The sequence below is a fragment of the Rhagoletis pomonella genome, unplaced genomic scaffold (genome assembly GCF_013731165.1).
Source record: "Rhagoletis pomonella isolate Grant_MI unplaced genomic scaffold, Rhpom_1.0 Rhpom_scaffold_00011, whole genome shotgun sequence".
NCBI lineage: Eukaryota > Metazoa > Arthropoda > Insecta > Diptera > Tephritidae > Rhagoletis > Rhagoletis pomonella.
In genome coordinates this window covers 407,963-410,803 of record NW_023458565.1, presented here as the reverse complement: position 1 = coordinate 410,803, position 2,841 = coordinate 407,963, and positions in this window count along the sequence as shown.

Here is a 2,841-nt window from a genome sequence, read left to right as displayed (position 1 = left end):
AATTTGCTAAAGTGTTTTGTTACATGCATTGTAGTATCGAAAAAAAAATATACTCAATAAAATAAAACACAGAATCGCATTTCTTTTTAATTTGCTTGACACAAAAAAGGTGAACATATCACACCTCTAGATCTAAAGTGAGCTAACTAAAAAATTCAAAGAGGCAAATTTAACTGCGCGTGGATCGCACAGATTCAATGCAGTTAATACAAAAACAGGTATAACCGTTATTTTTTTAGTTAATGTATATAATCATGAAGAAGAAAATATCTCCATTAATTGGATGTAAGTCCTATGATTTGATTTATGCCAATCCCCAAACTTTTTTTTAGTTGATCGCACTTTAGATCTAGGTTTGCGATATGTACATAAATAGCAGACTGCGAAAAGTTACACACATATGTATGTATATATGTACATGCACTCCCCTCAAAAAAAAAATGTCATATTGCGTCGTCTCATGGATCGCACTAATATTTCCGGTGAAATAAAAGGAGACGTTTCGTTTTAATAATTTGAACAAAATTCAGTTTATTGATAATATAAGTATTATGTATATATATAAATTTATTTAAAGTGTCTGCTTTCATATACAAAATGATAAGTAATACATTTTCAATAAGTAATGACAGGTTAATTATTTATAGTTTTTAAGGGAAAGTACATCTTTAAGGAACTAAATTATTTATATATGCATAGTTCATAGGAAATTAAAAATAGATAATACAACTTTCGATCGATTGCTAGAATCATACACAAAGTTGGTTTTGAAATTTTTTTATATGTAAAGTGAATGTCATTAAACAAATTTTTGGTGTAATTATTTTATTATAATATCATATTTACTATTTAATACTGTCGTTCGATCGGGAATCTGAGCACTATATAGTATTAGGCACCAAGGAACACTCAAAAAGGAACTCCAATATGTATATACAATTACTTTTTTTCGTTTTCCAAAGTGAAGTATGGGTTATTTATTAGTAAATTATTAAAATATTAAGAAATTAATAACAAAGTCATTAATATTTGAACAATTTAATTTAATCGAAAGGACGTAGATTAACCCTTATCAAAATTTTAATTTTTGAATCAGTTTATAAAACTTTTAGGGTTTTATACCCCAATAAATTGTAGTGAAATAAAGTCCATATTGGCTGCGTCTAAGAATTCGTGTTGATTTTTAATAATAGGTTAATTCTTGTATAAATGTGTTTGGATAAGTGTCTGATTGTTTTTGCAAGTGTACTTATTGTACCACTAGCAACAACTTTATTTTACTGCAATTTACCACAAGTATAGAACCCTAAAAGTTTTATAAACTGATTAAAAAGTTCAAATTTTGATAACGGTTAATCTTTGAATTAATTTAAAGTGTGGACTGTTCAAATATTTATGATTTTGTTATTAATTTCTTAATATTGTAATAATTTACTAATAAATAACACATTTTGGAAAACGAAAAAAGTCATTGTATATATGTATGTCTATTGGAGTTCTTTTTTGGTTGTTATTGGGCGCCTAATACTATTGACTAAGGTTGTATGTACATACTTTTTTCTAAATAAAAAAACTTAGGCTATTTGTACTTCAACTATTCAATCAAGCTTTCAACTTCATTGATAATATTATTTTCGCCAATATTATAATTCAAGAACATGATTTGGTCGACAATTATTGAATTTATCCCGATAGTACTCCTTTTTTCTGAAATTAAATTTCTGGCTAAAGAAAAAATTCGCTCTGATGGAGCGCTACTTGCAGGGGTACCTAACAGATGACAACTCACTTTATATAAAATGGGTAACTGTATTCTATGCATATTCCACCACTGCAGAACGTCAAAACTATCATTAAAGTGTACTTCCATGATCTGGTATTTGGGGACTTCATTTTCAACTCTGTCGCTGTTATTTAATAATGTGGTCTCTTCCAAAAAGTCGGACAGAAGTTCTGAATTTGAAAGCGATATTCCATGTGAAGAGATTATGTTGTCGCTTTCGGCTGAGTTGTTTAAAAATTTTCCCATTATTATTTTTAGTTCACTTTTTATCATAATTTTTTCTTCTTCAGAGAATTGTTTTAATTTGTTTGTTGGTGGAAAAAGGAAAAATGCTATTTTATGCAAAATGTTAATATTTTTTTCAACAATCTCACTTAAGTAGTGGCTCAATTTTTCTTTAAAACGGTTAATGATATCAGTGTCCTCGTTATTAATAGTACACATTTTTTTAAACGATGAACATATATTAGTACCCAGAGCATTGTTGCATAGTTTTCACCCTCTAATTTTTTAGAGGCTTCTTCAAATGCACTCAAAATCTTTACAATGGCCTTCAAGTAACTCAAATTAAGATTGTGGATTCTGTGCATTTCGTTATTTTGCTGAAGAATTGATGTTATATCACCCCAATTCTTTTCAATTGAACTCATAAGATAAAATATGGTGGTTGGGGAAAAACTTTTTAATGTAGAATGCAGCTTCGAATTAATTCCTGATTTCTTAAAATATTTAACGAGTTTAGTACATATTTTGCTGAGTTCAAAGACTTCTGGCGTTTCTTTCGTTGATTTTTCCACTGCATTATTTAACAAATGGTTTATACAAAAAATATGGTTGCTTGAACAAAACGCTGACACCATATTGGTGCCTCTGTCAGTTACGATAATAACTTTGTCATTAAGTTCGCAACTGAAGTCTTGCATAATTTTCAATACTTTCATTTTAATGTTGATACCTGTAAAAAATTTTAGACATACGTATTAAATTCATATATTTTTATTTGTATTTGTGTATTTATATTTATATTTATATTTATATTTATATTTATATTTATATTT